Below are 16,659 nucleotides of genomic sequence, written 5' to 3'. Positions count from 1 at the left end.
GAGCTGTTTGAACCTTAATCCAATAAGTGAATCAATCCTTTGATGGGATTGACTGAGTGGGAACTGAAGGCAGGTGGGGTGTGGCTGGAGGAGGTGTGCTGCAGTCCGGCTGCAGCAAAATAATCAGGGGGGTGACGAACAACTTGTGTACGTTGATACAGCAGGAGAGGGAGCCGTTTATTGGAGGACCGGAGGGATATTTATACATTCCACACAGCTTACCTTAATTAGCATAAACTAGATACAGCAGTCAACCAATCAGGAATCTCCACACTTAGTGGCTCGCTGGCGTTACTTCACAAACCACTTCCCCTGGCAAAATGCCAGGCGCCATCCTGACTTGTTTACCGACTCTAACAGAGGTGGGCATTGCCTGCGTGGGTTTGGGGTATATATTTTGTATCTGGCAAGTGGAGTCTCTCTGCTTCCGGATCATCCTGTGAGCTGTTTCTCTCTGCCACACTCTTTTGCCATGATGTTCAGCCTCATCTAGAGCCCTGAGGAATGGAGCTGGCCTCCTATGGACTGAGACCTCTGAAACCATGAGCTGTCCAATAAACTCTTCCTCCTCCACAATTTTTTTTGGTCACATCTTTTAGTCATAGCAGTGAAAAAGCTGACTAAAACAGCCTTGAACAGCTCTTTACCCCTTTTGTCAATTGGGGTGATAATAAATTCTATCTTAAGAGTTACATGGGCACCAGATGAAAGCCTCCCTGCAAAGGGGTCTGGAAGCTCCGAAGCACTTACCAATGCCAGCTGCTGCTCTTGTTTGTACTTGAAATGCAAACCCCATAGAGCAGGGAGAACTGGAGCCTCAGCTCCCAAACTGATCAGAACTATCTGGGTCTGTTCTACCAGTTCATTGACTTTTGAACATTTTAGAGAGATTTATATTTATTTTACCATGTGCACAATACAAAGATAAGAGGGGAAAAGTTAATAATGTCATCCCACCAATGCAACAGCATGCTCTGAAACTAACGTTGTTAACAGTTTTCTGTGTCTTTCACACTCATTTATGCTCGTTCCAATTTAGTCCCATTTTATTTTGTTTTTATTAAAATAAGAATATATTCTTATTCATGACCCTAAGATATGCTTTTTAAAAATCAACAGACGTTGTCACCATTCTCCATGAATAGAGCCCTTTTTTTAAAAAAAATTGCTTAATATGCATTAGAGAAGTTACTTGCATTATTGGGGCATTTTTTTTAAAATTAAAATTAGAATATTTAGATTTTCCAAAAAAATCTAGATTTATAGACTTTCAGTTTAAAGGATTTACATAAAAATTGCAAAGAGTATGCAGAGAGTTCCTATGTTCCATATCCAGTTTGACCCATTCTGAGTATCTTATATCAGTATGGTATATTTGTTAAATTTAGATAATCAATATTGATACATTATTGCAAAGTGAGTCCATATTTTATTTAGATTTCCTTAGCTTTTACCTAATGTTCTTCTTTTCCTCTAGGATCCCATCCAGGATGCCATAGTGCATGTCTTGTCTCCGCAGGGCCCTGTTGGCTAGAACAGATTGTCACTCTTTTCTCCCTCTTGATGACTTGGACAAGAAGCACTGGTCAGGCTATTTTGTAGAATGTTCTTCAGTTGGGACTGCCCACAGCTTCTCTCATGATTGAACTTGGGGGATGGTTCTGAGAGGGAGACTGCAGAGCTGGGGTGACATTTTCATTACACCAAGGCTCTATTGTATCATTGTTGATGTTAGCCTCGATCACTGGCTGAAGGACTATATGTCAGATTTCTGCTCCTAATGTTTTCCACCCCCTCCCCACTACTCCTTTTCATTATGCACTCTCTAGAAGAACATCCCTCTGTACAGCTCACACTGGAGGAGTGGGGAGTTATATCCCGTCCCCCTGAACATGGGCTGACTGTAGGTGATTGAACTTCTGCACAGGAGATTGTTCTATTCTCCTCTGTTTACTTATTTCCAGTATGGTGGATATTTGTTTTGTACCTTGGGTAGGGCATACAATATAATTTTACTTTGTTGCTTAAATGAGTTCATGTTTGGACATTGGGAGGTTTTTTTTTTTTTTTTTTAGCTGATTTCTATGTCATTTTATCCATCATTGTGTTCTTATGTTTTGTTTTGTTTTTAACATGTTCTTAATTTGTAGCACTACAGGTTGACTCAAGCTCCTGTTGTACATTTCATACCCCCAGTCCTAGAATCAATCATTCTCCAAGGTCCCTGGGTTCTTTTTATAGCAGGATAATGTTAATAACCAAGATGAGTTTGAAAAGTTTGAGAAGGCCTTTGTGGCTGGGGGATGATGAGTGAGATGGTGAGTAGGCCCAGAGGAAACCTCAGAGAGAACCAGGTAAAAGATAAGTCCCTTGCCGTCCATATCACAATGTTCAGAGATCATTTTGGAACAATGAGCATCCAGTGCCTGGGTTAAATAAGAGGGTGATGTAATGTGATTGACTTTTAAAGATACCCTTCAGGCTGCTGTCTGAGAAAGTAAAGAGTAGGGAGCCAGGTGAGAGGTGAGAGCAGATGCAGATGACCAGTGTGGAGGCTAACAGGGTCAAGGGATGGCCCTGGCAGTGGGAATAGTGAGATGTGGTAAATGCTGTATAAGTTGGTGGTTGGGACAGGGAGCCAGTAGGACTTGCTGATTGCTGAATCAGAGGTGAGGTAGAGAACTCAAAGATGGCCCTCTAAGGCATAAAAAGAAACAGTTATTTTTTAGTAAGACATTGTGTCAAAAATATGCCTAACCCTCCCAGTGACCTCAGTGCATGCATTTCCTTCACTTCCTCCTCTCTGGACCCTAATTTTCTCATCAATAAAAGAGGAGGTTGGAGTAGCTCAACTCAGAGTGAACTTCAGGGCTGGCAGTTTTGCAGAACTGAGTGGAACCAGGCACATCTCTTAAATGGTTTGTTCTAATAATAGATGTTGATCAAGGAAGGGAGGATAGCAGTACAGACAAATGCAAGCATACCAAGCAATATTTCTGACGTCCACGTATTGAGACATCATAGTCATCACACAGCCAAAATACAACTCTGGCACAGGGACTCCACAGGCTCCCACTTCGTAGCACCTCATCATCGTCCTGTGCAGAGCCTCTGTTTCAATCCTGGCTCCCCTCCAATTCCTACCCAGGTCCACTCACCAGTCTCCATCTTATCAGGGAATATCATGTTCTAACTTCTTATTTTCCCTATTTCCCTGGAAGAAAGAAGTATCCACTTGAACCAATCATGTGAGGGCAGAAGTAATAGGGAGAATCTAAGGAGAATCTAAGATGGTTCCAACCCAAATAACTAAGTACTGCCTATTCCCATCTCAAATACAAAGGGGCAGCTTCCAGCAATAAAAGTTTGGCACATCAGCAACTCTAGACAGAACTGCATCCTGCACTGGTGACTCTAAGTCTATCATGCCAGTGAGAGAGGCAGGAGGGGTAAAGGAAAGAGCTGGGTGGCCTCTGAGTACAGAACCATGAAAGAGGATGGGAGGAAATAGAGGAGACATTGAGAACCAGCTGAATCCAGCACTGTATCTTTTGTGCAACTTCACCCATACACTGAACACTCCAGTGTCTCCATGTCCTCACCAACATTTGGTGATGTCAATCTTTTTGACAATAGCTGACTCTGGGTATGAAGTGAGATGTCATTGTGGTACCTGAAAATATCTTCAACACCATTAACCAAAGTGAGAGAAAGTGAAAAGAAAGTTGCAGAGAGTTGGAGCAAGATTATATAGAGAAGAGAAAAAAAGAAGAAAAATTGGAAGGAGAAAATATTTCATTGCTCTTGCTCTGTCTTTCTCTATGGTTGTGAACCTAAAGAAATGTCTTGTTATGTGCTTTATCTCAAGCCATGTTCAGCCTGTCATTTTGCCAGGAAAGCGCAGTGAATGGAAAGAGGTGCAAGAAAATCTATGTCATGCTAGTCCATGGAATTCAAGCTCAGTAAGGGCACAAATGAAGACACGACAGAAGGCAAGTGACAAGATGCCATGGTTCATGGAATTTGATTTCAATAAGGTTGAAAAATTTGGAAGTTGAAGAGGGAATGAGCTGGGAATATGGTAATGGTTAAGAGGGTGAAGCTCAAAATCAATATTGTAGGTGGTCCACTGGCTGGACATGATGAGCTCTAGGGTTGAACTGTGAGAGTATATGGCTGATTTGGGGTAAAAGACAAGATTATAAATGGGAAGGCAGTAAAGAAAGTGAGTGGCCAGACAGGAAGTACCTGAAAATATCTTTAACACCATTAACCAAAGTGAAACCACAATGACATCTCACTTCACACCCAGAGTCAGCTATTATCAAAAAATTGACATCACCAAATGTTGGTGAGGACATGGAGACACTGGAGTGTTAACACACCAGGGGTAAGAGGGAAAATGGTGTACCCACTGTGGAAAGCAGTTAGGATTGTCTTTAAAAATTGAGCACACTTTTACCATGTGACCTAGCAACTCACTTCCTAGGCCCCATCCAAAAAACATACATCCCCACAAAGTCTTGTGCATCAATTTCATATTGACATTTTTCATGATAACCAAGGAGTTGTAACAACATATATCTACCAATTTTAATAATGTGGTATATCCATATAATAGAATATTATAATAACAAAAGAAGAAATGAGACAGCAATTCATATTACAAAAAAGTGAAACTTGGAAACATTATGCTAAATGAAAGAACCCAGACACAAAGGCCACATAGTGCATGCTTCCATTTATATGAAATTCCTGAAAACCCACAGAGACAGAGGTATATCAGAAAACTCTGGAGCTGAGAAAACAGAACCAGAAGAGCCCATAAATGGTGGAAAGGATCTTTCTGTGATGATTAAAATGTCCTAAAATTAGACTGCAGTCATAATTCTGTAAATCTAAAAATCATTGAATTATACTATTTGAACAAACGAATGTTAAATAAATTACAACTCAATAAAGCTTTTTTTTTTAATTCAAAAATAAAAAGCAAAGAAAGACACTGATAGACTGAGTGTTAAAGGGGACATCTGTGTGCATGTTGAGATCCCCAAGAGGAATGGCAGGAGTTGCTGTGGAGAGAGGAAGAGGCAAAGAGTTTCTCCTAGGAAGAGGTGCTTCCAGTCTCCCAGGGTAGTGCAATGCACCTGGTGTCATGAGCTCCGCACAGGTTTCAGGGGAGGAGAGACGGACAGTGGACTAGTGATACAAGCAGCACAGGAGAGGAAACGGAATGCATGTGCTAACAACCAATAATCATCACAACTTTCCAGTGAGGTAGGCAGGAAGCCCTGGACTTGGAGACACAACTGGGACCCTCGTTTTGGTTCCTCCAGTGGTTGACAATTGGCTTACCCTCTTGATCTCTCAATAGTGAAATGAGAATAATAGTCCCTATCATCCTCATAGCACAACAGAATACAGGGAGATTCTGAGGGTGAAACTTCAGTAAGTATGCACAACCCGCCTCACATTTTGTCATAGACCATGGGGAACTTTTATCCTCCAATACATTCCATTGTTACCAATAAAAAACCTGAACTTTAGAGAAATTAGGAAATTTTTCTAAAGCCACACAGCATATTAAGAAAAAAAAAATCAGATTCCTCCCAACCACTATATTATCTCCTTCTTGCAAAACCACCTCTCAAGGGCAACTCCTTCTAGGATTTCTATGCTGACTCTGACACAGAAACATTAGAAAACATTCAAGTCCTTTCAGTTCTATTTAAAAAAAAATCACATCAGAGAATTTCTGAAGCTAAATTAGAATGAGACTGCTCTCAGTAGGGCATCTTGGAAAATCGGGACACAGTCAACCCTCCAACTCTGGGCCACTCGAGTTTCTTTCTCTGCACCAGACACAATATATTTCTTGCCAGTTCTTCAGTGGGTCCTGCCCAACCATCTGCTCATTAAACAATTATCTGTTGAATTCTTTCTATGCCAGGCACCACTTTTTTTACTGGTGACTCAACAAATTCTTGGAGCTTCTGGTCTAGTGAAAAGAGGAAACAGCAGACGAATCATATATTAAAAACATAACAAAGGGGCTCCCACAAAAGTCACTCATTGCCAATGAACAAGAGGGATTATTTCTGATAATGAGGTAGGTAGGTGACCTGGGGTGGTGTGGATGAACGGGGTCGGGTGGGGGGGGACACACCTAGGGTGGTCGGCATGACCTCTCTGTGGAGGTGGCATTTGTAGGATGAAAGCAAGCTGGCCTTGGGAAGTTCAGGGAGGTGACACCATTTTGTGCTGCTATCACACAATTCTACACACTGGATAATTTATAATGAACAGTTCCACAGGTGCAAAGGCCCAAGGTGGAGTGAGTTTGGTGTGTTTTAAGGACAGACAGGGGCCGGTGATGGCCACAGTGTAGGCAACAAGGGAAATGGAAGGTGGGATGAGGGCTTTTTAACAGGCAAGAAGAGAGATTGGGGCGTGTTGAAGAAGATGACTCCAGCTGCCGCTCAGGCAGAAGCCAGCTGGTTCCCTGAAAGAGGGGAAAGAGGGAGATCAGGAAGGAGAATCCTATGCCCTGAAACAAGCTGCTCCCTTTCCTTCCGAATTCCTTCCCGTTTTCTTTACCGGCTAAAGCCATACTTCACCCTTGCCTTTCAGAAAGGTTCGTGATATATAAAAGGTGGAAACAAGCAATGCCATCCCTAGACGAATGGATAAACAAAATGTGGTATATCCACAAAGTGGAATATTACTCAACCTTACTAGAAATGAATGCTGACACGTGCTAGGATGTGGGTGAACCTTGAAAACATCACGAGAAGTGACACAAACCAACACAAAAGCCAGAGTACATGATTCCAACTATACGAAATGTGGAAAATAGAAATATCCAGAGATAGAAACAAAAATAGCAGGTGCTGGGCCCTAGGGAGGGAGAATGGAGAGCAACTCTTAATGAGTACAGGTGCCATTTGGAGTGAATAAAAAGTTTTCTCCATCAAAGAAAACTTGATGAAGGGGGTACACAACACTGTGACTCTACTAAATGCCACTGAATTGTACACTTTTAAGTGTCTAACCTTATGTTATATATTTTTTGGCTCAATTAAATTTTTTTAAGAAGGTATAATTGTGTGTGTGTGTGTGTGTGTGTGTGTGTGCATGTATTTGGTAGCAGGAAAGATTAATGTGTTCTGACCAACTTAAATTAGAAGAAGGAATCCATTCAAAAGACTCTGAGTTTCCTCAGGGATTCTATGAAAGACATGGTCAACTAGGTTTTTGGGGACCCCATCAGCAGGAGAGCATATACCCCATTCCTGGTCTTCCTCTAATCACCTCCTATCCCCCAGAGAGGTGAGAAAAGAAAGAGAATCTGGTTGGCCAACATTGCATCCCATGCTTCCATTGTCCTTGGGGTCTGGGTCTGAGCTCATCAGCCCAGAATTCCCCCAAAAGGGATAATTGCCCAAAGAAAGAACATTATAAGAACCAGAATTGGAGAGGAAGGGATACTGTGTGTCTTAGACCATTTTGTGCTGCTATCACACAATTCTACACACTGGATAATTTATAATGAACAGACATGTGCTGCCTCACAGTTCTGGAGGCTGGAAGTCCGAGATTGGAGGGAGACGGCAGCTAGTAAAGGGCGACTTCCTGCATCATCCCATGAGGAACAGTGGAAGGGCAAGAGAGAGCAGGAGTGGGCCATTTTATAAGAGCACTAGTCCCAGGCTTGGGGTGAAGTCCTTGTGGCCTACCCACCTCTTATAGGTCCTACCTCTTCATCCTATTGTAATGGCCATGAAATGTCAGCCTGAGTTTGGGAGGACACAAACATTCCAAGGGCAACACACGCAATGATAACAGATGTCCACTGGATACCACCAGGTCTTACATCATTTCAACTGCATCTATCTGGTCATTATTCACTAAGTACCCTGCAGCAGGCCTGTTAGGCACTAAAGAGATAACCACATTGAAGTGGCCTCTCTGGAGTGGTGGTCATGAAGAAGGATAGGCCCTGGACACAGGTCTGTGGTCTGAGTGCTGTAGCAGTGCAGAGGACACCTGGGAAGTGTCCGCCTGTTACCAAGCAGAGGAGGGGAGGGCTGCCCAGATGTCACTGCTCATCACATTGACATCACCACCTCTTTGTCACCACCTCTTTCACCCATTGGACTGTGCCTGTAAGCTGCACCAGCCACAGAACAAACCTGGGGCTGAGCACTGAAAGAACAGGGAGGGGAGGGAGGCAGGGAGAATGTGGTGACCAACTGCGTGCCCCAGATTCACCATAGGTCCTGCTCCCCTTCAGACAGGGTGTCTTCAAAACTGAATTTCATTATGTGGCCAGCTTGCCCCTATTTTGAGGGTAGCGTGGGGTGACATTGGTGCACTGTGACAGCTGATGGCAGGGAGCTGGACCTGTCATCTGGTGGAGCTATCTGCTTCCAGCAGGCAATGGCGACGTGACTGACCCCAGATGGCGGCAGCTTCTCCATCCACTGCTCTCTCCGTGGCCTGCCTTGGTCCCCTATCAGCCCACATCCAAGGAGCCTTCTTGGATATTCATCAAGCTGTCTGTCGTGGTTAGCTTCTCATACATTGTGAGATGCTGGGTCATATTTTTTTAACTTGTGTTTACTTGAATTTTCTTTTTTACTTAAATAAAATGATGCTGAATCACTTTCAAAATGAAGTAAATCGAATTAGAGAAGCTATTTTCTCCTGCCACTCTTTAAGTCCCTGTGACACGGATACTTCAGCCAGCACTTCAGAGAAGGCCACAGACATGAACTCATGCCTGCTACACAGATGAGAAGCAGGAGGGCCAAAGGAACTGAGTGACAGGTCCAAAATCACAAAGCTGGAAACGGAACAGCCTCAATTCTGTGTCTTCGGCTTGCCTACATCTGCTGACTTCAAAATCCACGCTTTTGTCTTTGTACCACTCTGCCTTCTGTTAAATGTTGGAAGAAATTATTTATTTAGCTGGATTGACCTCATTCCGCTCTCCCTTCTAGTAGTCATCCACCAACTGAGAAATCCCCCAAGGTCCCAGGAACTGGCACTGCTACCACTATTAACCTTGCTATTACCACGGCCACAAAGGTAAGAAGAAGAGGAAGCAAGGAGAGCCCGCTTTGAAAGAGCTCGCCTTGCGTCTAGCACTGTGTTAAATGCGACGTGCTTTGCCTGCATGGACTTGTTTAATTCTCATAAAAATGCCAAGAACGAGGCGACATTGAGTCCTATTTGAGGACTTGGAGATGATGACTTAGAATGGTGAGTTGCTGGTCCAAAGACCCAGCAGAGAAATAGCTGGGGCTCAGCCCAGCCCAGCCCAGGGCCAAGTCTGGCTTCGGAGTATCAAGCTGTCTGTTATGCTGGTGTTCAAAGGATGCCACTCAGGGGGAGAAGAAAGCAGGAAGTTGGGAAGGTGCAAGGTTCTGGAATGTGCTCCTTGAATTTTCCTTTTACAAAAAAAAGAAAAAGAAAAAAGGAAAGAAAACAGACCCGCTGGGACTGTGTTTCAGCTAACACCTCCCCAATAACAGCAGATCATTTTCAGCCTGAACTTTAGTCTCACCTACACAAAGGTAGCTGTTTGATTTGGAGGGGGCTGGAGGAGTGGGGCGCCCTCCCTCTTCACTAGGCAAATGTAAAATGACTCACTTTGGTGTTGAAAATCCAAGTCCTGATACACCAGCCTGTGTTTTTCTCCAGCTGTTTCGTTTTTTCTTTGTTTTTATTTCCTTTAAGGCTACAATAGGAGAAGAAATTTTTTGCAAAGAGGTTGCCAGGTTTTGCATGCACCTGCTGAAGTGCCCCTGCCCCAGGGTACTGGGCCTGGCTCCCTAGCAGGTGTAGCTTGCAGCTGTAGCAGATTTCACCCAGCATGGGACAGATGGAGGGGACACAGCCAGCACAGTGGGATGGATTTTTAAAAAATACATGATCAGACCTTCATCAAGGCCTGGTAGGGAGATGTGGCATCGAGGCAAAGTCTGCCAAGTTGGCAGGTGTCAGCGTCTGCTGCCTTGTGAGCAGCAGGGGGATTCCTCTTGGGGTGGTAGTTGGCATCCCCTGCAGCACAGACAGATCATTCTGCATCTCAGTCGTTTGGAAGTGGCTAGGTAGATAGCAGCTTGGAGAAGCTTTGCAGAGAGGGTGTGAGGAGGCAATGGCACAGGAGCTTTGGAGATCTGGGGTGGAAGAAGCCCTGCTCCACCATCACTGAGCATATCACAGGCAGGCCAGTCTTCTGCTCTGAGGTTTCCCTTCCCCACCTTCAAAACAGGGATGGGACAGCGTGGCTGGAGTCACTAGAGACCTGCTCCCTGCTTTCCTCACTGGGCTGCCTAAATGGACTCACATAGTCAACCCACAAGAGAAGGAGCAGGGCTCTCTCCTGATGCAATTAAGAGAGGACATGGCAGGGAGGCTGGGAGGCCATCCGTGCATGGCCAGAGGCGTTGTTGCAAGATGAAGGAAGGCTGCCTAGCTGAGAGGACATCATGTTGCTGTGACAACTGACACAGGACTGCCATGAGGGTTACAGGTAGAGTGGGGAACACCTGGCACGTGGCAGGTGCAATGTTAAATGGGCAGCTGCTTTTATAATAAACGGCTGGAGCTGCACAGCCTGTGAAGGCAGAGGCCCTTCCATGGGCCAGTCAACGGCAGGCGACGTCTGTTCTGCACAGCATTCCAATCATGGCAGTTCTCTGAGGAAGTAGATGGGAGAAGCCTGAGGTGCAAGAAGAAAGGAAAGGTCAGGATTGGCCTGGAAAGTTGGCTTTATTTTTATTGGTGTGTTGTAATTCAATACACCAATAAAAAAATTATACATAATAGTGAGACTGTGCATACCCAAGGGCATAATTAGATCAACCTCATTCCCCGGTACCTTCCCCTTCCTCCCTTTCTCCCTCTCCCCATTCTGCTCGCTCTACTCTATTGGTCTCCCTCATATTTCTGTGATATCTCCTTTTTAATTCATTCTCTCTCTCTCTCTAGCTTCCACTTATAAAAGAAAACACTTAACCTTTGACTTTCTGAGTCTGGCTTATTCCATTTTATATGATATCATCCAGTTCCACCCATTTATCAGCAAATGATGTAATTCCATTCTTCTTCATGGCTGAGTAAAACTCCATTGTGTGTGTGTGTGTGTGTGTGTGTGTGTGTGTGTGTGTATCACATTTTCCTCATCCGTTTGTCAATTGGTGAGTACCTACACTTGTTCCATAACTTAATTTGTTGTGAATTATGCTGTTACAAACATTGGTATGCATGTATCACTAGAGTATGCTGATTTTATTTGTTTTGTATAAATATCAAGCTGTGGTATAGCTGGGTCATATGTACTTACATTCTTAGTCTTTTAAGGAATCTCCACACTGTTTTACAAAATGGTTGCACTAAATTGTAGTCCCACCACAAAGTATAAGTAGACGTTTTTGTCTACTTCCTTGCCAATAATCTATTTGTCTTCTTGATGATTGCCATTCTAACTGGAGTGAGATGAAATCTCATTATTGTTTTGATTTACATTTCCCTGATATCTAATGGTGAGATTTTTTTAATGTAGTTATTGGCTCTTTGTATTTCTTCTAAGAAATGTCTACTTAGATCATTCGACCATTTATTGATTATTTGTTTTATGGTGTTAAGATTTTTTATCTCCTTACATATTCTGGATATTAATTCCCTATCAATCAGAGGAGTACCTGGCAAAGATTTTCTCCCATTTTCTGTAGGCTCTCTCTCCATGCTCTGAATTGTTTCATTTTCTGTGCAGAAGATCTCTAATTTGATGACATCTCACATATTGATGCTTGTTTTTGTTTCTTGAGCTTTAGGTGTTTTGTTAAGGAAGTCAGCACTAATATTTTGAATTGCTGAGCTTATCTTTCTTATAGCAGTTGTAGTGTTTCTGGTCTAATTCTTAGGTCCTTGATCACTTTGAGTAGATTTTTGTGCAGGATGAGAGATAGCAATCTAGTTTCATTCTTCTACATATGGATGACCAATTTTCCCAGCATCATTTATTTAAAAGGCTGTTTTTTCTCCAAAGGATGTTTTTGGCACTTTTTTCTAGTATCAAATGACTTCATCCAGGTGGATTTGTCTCTGTGTCTTCTATTCTATTCCACTGGTCTTTATGTCTATTTTGATGCCAATACCATAGCTCTGAGTATCATGTGAGACCAGGTAATGTGATGTCTCTAAGTGTTGCTCTTCTTGCTCATGATTGCTTTGACTATTCTGGATCTTTTATTCTTATATATGAATTTTAGGACTTTTTGTCCAGTTCTGTGAAGAATTTCAATGGTATTTTGATGGGAGTTGCATTGTATCACTTTTGATAATACAGCCATTTTGACAATATCAGTTCTGCCTACTCAAGAACATTGAAGGTCTTTCTATCTTTTTAAGTCTTTTTAAATTTTTTTCTTCAGTTTTCTATAATTTTTATTGTAGAGTTATTTCACCTCCTTGATTAGATCTATTCCTAAGTATTTTTTTTCAGCTATTGTAAATGGAATTGCTTTCCTGATTTCTTTCAGCAGATTCACTATTGGCATATAATAAACTACTGATTTTTTTTGTATGTTGATCTTGCATCCTGATACTTTGCTGAATTTATCAATTCTCTAGAAGAGTCTAAGTCTTAAGTCTTCTGTGGAGTTTTTTTGGTCTTCTAAATAGAAAATCATGTCATCAGTGAACAGATAATTTGACTTGTTCTTTTCCTCTTCATATCCCTTTGATTTTCTTCTCTTGCCTGATTGCTTTGGCTAGAATTTTAAGGAAAATGTTCAATAGGAGTGGTGAGAATGAGTGTCTTCATCCTGAGTTTAGAAGTAAGTACCTTCTATCCCTAGCTTCTTCACTATTTTAATATGAATGATTGCTGGATTTTCTTGAAATTCTTTTCTGCATTGATTGAGATGATAATGGGGTTTTTGGTCTTAATTCTATTGATGTGATTAACTGTATTTATTAATTTATATATATATTGACTAATCTTTCATCCTGGGGAACTCTGTTTTTATTTAGTCTTTTTGCTTCATGGAGAAAACTCTAGCCTGCATTAGCGTTTCTGGCAAGAACAGCTCATGTAATGATCTTGAAGGTCACATGCCCTTCAACTACCCTTCCCAGCATCAGTCCACAGCAGGAAAAGCAAAGGCAGTGGGCAGACAGATCTGGATGTGAAACGTAAGGTTCCCACTTACCCTCTTGGGAACCCTTGGGAAAGTTTCTTAACCTCTCTATGGTTATCTATCAAATGTATAGAATGCTAATTTCCATACCTGCTCTGTTAGATTCTCCAGAGAAATAAAAGCAATATGATATATGTATCCATATTATCTATAGTTAATATTATATACATCATATATATTATTGGTTATAATGTGCCTTATAAATATATATTATATATCACATACTATGTTTATATCATATCTTATTGGTCATAATATGTTATTGAATTATATTCTCTTTATGTTATATATTATATACAGTTATATTATATAATATATCCTATTGAATCTGTGTTGGGGAAACCTTTAGCTAATACAGTATACTGAATGTGTGTATAAATAAATAAATAAATAAATAAATGTAGGGTGGGGGAGAGGGAGATTGATTTTGTGGAAATGACTTATAGGACTGTGGGAAGTACAAGTCTAGAATCTGTAGAGCAAGCTGATAGTGTAAAACTCAGATAAGAGAGATGCCACTATCTTGAGTCTCTTGGCTGGAGACTCAGGCAGAATGTCTACACTGCAGTCCGAAGGGAGCATTCCTTCTCCTGGAGGAGCCTCTGTCTTTGCTCTAAGGCCTTCAACTGACTGGGTGAGACCTACACGTACTATAGAGGTTAGTCTGTTTTCCTAACATCGAGGAGTGTGAACATTAATTACATCTACAAAATGCAGTGTGTAATGGCCAGAGCAGTCCCAGGCATTTTCTCCCACTGTTTGCTAATTACCACGGTGACAGTTTTTTACATTTTCTTCTCCCCATTTTTGATACTTGGCTTTTCCTGCCATACCTCACCTTTCTCAAGAAGAGACAACGATACCACAATTCTCATCAATGCAGAGGAAAAAACTCACCTAAACTACTGAAAATTCTGACTTAGTAAATGCTGCTTGAAAAAATGTTTCAGTTCTTAAACATGTTTGACACTTGAAATCATATGCTTAGCCAATTCTCTGTCTGCTGACATCTGTTCCTTGAGAGTAGAATAATACTTCATTAAAAAGAAATTTGGGTCCCTAGAAAATACTGTGTAACTATCAGGCAATCAATAGTTGCAAAGATTGATTAAATTTGTGTATGGATGAATGAGCTTGAGCAACTGTAAAATATTTGAATTTGCTAGAACAACAGAACAATACTTCTCATGAAGGTCTGTGGATGACCTGCATCAGTCAAAAGAGTGATGCTTCATTCAGCAGATGGTACATCTCCTACCAGCACTGGCACACACGAGGGGTGGTTTGTTTATGCCCTCCCCCAACCTGACATGTTGGCACATCCCTGATGTGATGAGATTAGCGGGTGGGACCTTTGGTAAATGATGTGGTCATGAGGATGGGCCTCCCGTGAATGGGATTAGTACCCTTACAGCAGGAGGAGGAGACCCGGGGTCTCTCTCTCCATCATGAGAAGAAGTGAGGAGAAGGCGGTCATCAGCAAACCAGGAAGAGGGCCCTCACCAGATAGAGTTAACCAGGAAGAGGGCCCTAACTAGACAGATTCAGCCAGTGCCTTAATCTTGGACTTCTGGGTCTTCAGAACTATGAGAAAGAAATGTTAGCTATTAAAGCCACACAGTGTGTGGTATTTTGTTATCACAGCCGGAACTGACAAAGACATTGGGTGACTGGGAGCCGGCTGCAGTTCTTAGCACCTCCTACCACCATGGGCCATACGGGAAGCACCCTTCTCATTTCGCACAAGTCTTGTTTCCCTACTGGACAGCAAGCTCCCTGAAGGCAGGCAGCCCCCAGCTTAAAGCATTGTGTCCCTCGCTCAGTTCTTGCAGGTAGTATGCTCTCAAAAAAAAAAAAAAAGAAAGAAAGAAAAGAAAAGAACAAAGAAAAGGAAAAAAGCTGGTTGAATTTTAAAAAGTTGAGTTACTCTCTATGGATTCTTTTCACACTTTGATCTACTTTCCCAACCTTTTTGGCATCTTGTTGAGGGATAAAGTATGCAGGGTTTGGAAGCTGAGAGGCACACTTTCTGCACAAATCTACATATGAACCAGAATTCCTTCACACATATAAAATGATCACACATACCATCCCACCACCCTTGAAAGATGCTAAGGAACTAACTCTGATTTGAAAAAGGTAAATAAGGGGAGAGAGGTGGGCATTCATGCTCCCTTTCCTATAACATCTGAACACTGGGTAATCAGACGGTAGATGTTTCCCTGTACAGACAGCCCCACGAATCAATAAAGAAGATATAGTTGAACTAGAATTTCATCACTTTTCCATCCTTAAAACGGTAAAGGTCTAAGCATTGAGCAGAAATGGCTACTGATGGCATAGATACCGTGTCCCTTTTGATGAAGACTTCGACACCACCCTTGAAAAAGTTGTCCCCCGAAAACCCAAAACTAAAAATGATGAAGCTTTAAAATCAACCATCCATGGGCAGGAAATGTGGGAGACTGAAGGAAACGCTGGACTTCACCACAGGAATGCAACCCGCAAAACTCCAGCTGAGGAAGCCACAAGACAGTGCACAAGACAGAGGATCCAGTTTCCATCAGAAACAAACTTCAAAGGCTGGGGATGGGGTGGAGGTTGGTGGAGGAACCAATGCACTAAAGAGACCTCAAAGACACGTGAGACCAACCAGCCAACAACAGGAAGGGCTGTGTGTTGGTCTGGAGGGTGCACAGTGGAGAGGGAATAGAGGTAAGGTACAGAAGTAATTACCATGGAAATAAGGACAGTGGGAGTTCCCAGGGTGGGGCTTTCCAAGGAAACCTGAAGCCTGCCATATGGCTAGCTAGGTTTTGTCTCTTTTCATGTTTGATTCTTAAAAGGGTCTTTTCCCTATAATAATTTATTAATTCACACTTTGTTTAACCTTGCTTTCTGTATTTTTACAATAAAAGCTGACCCACCTGTTTTAGAGTGACCGGAGCCTACCTACACACATCATCTCACAGGTGCAGGGCCTCATCTGTCTTCTTTGTTGTCAACACCAGCAATCCTGGCTTTCAGCACATGGTTGGACTAAATACCTATTTACTAAGTGGATGAACAAGTGAGACTGTAGAATCAAACACACAGTGGATTTTGACAAAGGCTTCAGCAACGCCTCAGATTCCCAAGGTGTGCACTCCAGACCTTTGCTGGGTGTTGAGGACATCTACAGTGTCACATGGGACATTCAGCCTTTTCCCAGTCGAACCAAGACAACGGTGATATTCTTTTGTTACAGGTCGGTCCAGGTCACCTTGGTGGGCAACTGAATGTCCCTAACCCACTTAGAGGACAGAAAGTTTCGGTGTGGAAAGAAGGACCAACTGGCACAACGTGACACTGAATGTGCAAACTGCATTTCTTTACTTCCCAGCTGGAATTGATTACATGAACTTATTTTCAGTGGCCAATTAAAGCAGGACAGTAAGGCACAGGTTCC

General features: G+C 42.3%; 1 long non-coding RNA gene across 1 annotated transcript; it reads right to left on the bottom strand.

Moving 5' to 3' along the window:
* Window positions 1–9,708: 9,708 nt before the first annotated feature.
* LOC139702100 (uncharacterized) lies at window positions 9,709–16,429 on the bottom strand. Its single transcript, XR_011704708.1, has 2 exons — window positions 16,139–16,429; window positions 9,709–10,729 (listed from the first exon to the last, which is right to left on the bottom strand). It is a non-coding gene; the product is annotated as an uncharacterized lncRNA (long non-coding RNA).
* Window positions 16,430–16,659: the final 230 nt, after the last annotated feature.

Source organism: Marmota flaviventris, chromosome 15 (genome assembly GCF_047511675.1).
Source record: "Marmota flaviventris isolate mMarFla1 chromosome 15, mMarFla1.hap1, whole genome shotgun sequence".
Taxonomy (NCBI): domain Eukaryota; kingdom Metazoa; phylum Chordata; class Mammalia; order Rodentia; family Sciuridae; genus Marmota; species Marmota flaviventris.
Note: the sequence above shows the minus strand (reverse complement) of the source record. Positions and strands in the feature narration are given on the sequence as shown.